This window comes from Alosa sapidissima, chromosome 23, assembly GCF_018492685.1.
Source record: "Alosa sapidissima isolate fAloSap1 chromosome 23, fAloSap1.pri, whole genome shotgun sequence".
Taxonomy (NCBI): Eukaryota; Metazoa; Chordata; class Actinopteri; order Clupeiformes; family Clupeidae; genus Alosa; species Alosa sapidissima.
In genome coordinates this window covers 23,965,570-23,966,058 of record NC_055979.1, presented here as the reverse complement: position 1 = coordinate 23,966,058, position 489 = coordinate 23,965,570, and positions in this window count along the sequence as shown.

The following is a 489-nucleotide window of genomic DNA, read 5'->3' as shown; positions in this document are numbered from 1 at the left end:
TTTCCCTCCCTCTCTCTCTCCCTCTCCCTCTGTTTCCCTCCCTCCCTCTCTCTCTCTCTCTCTCTCGTAAACATGTATCCACAAGGCACTGAGAAAAATAACAGCCCTGACAGAGTGAGTTTTTTTCTATTTGCCGTTTTCTTTTTTAAAACCCGGTAACCAGGGAGATTTCAGAAGCTGACGGCAGAATTAGTGCCTATCGTTTACTGAGGAGGACTTTAAAACGGGAACATAGAGGTCAACAGCAGGGCCTGGCATCCGTCCAGGATTTTTATTTGAACGCTTTATCAGGACTCGCCGAACCCTCCTTTGCTCCGACAGCTGCATAGCAGCACGTCTGTCCGATAAGAATGTGAACGCTACAGTCATTCAACAGACAGATATAAATATGAAATAGGCTCAACGTATTCACTGTGAAGTGTGTGTGTGTGTGTGTGTGTGTGTGTGTGTGTGTGTGTGTGTGTGTGTGCGCAAGTGCTGAAAAGTTAG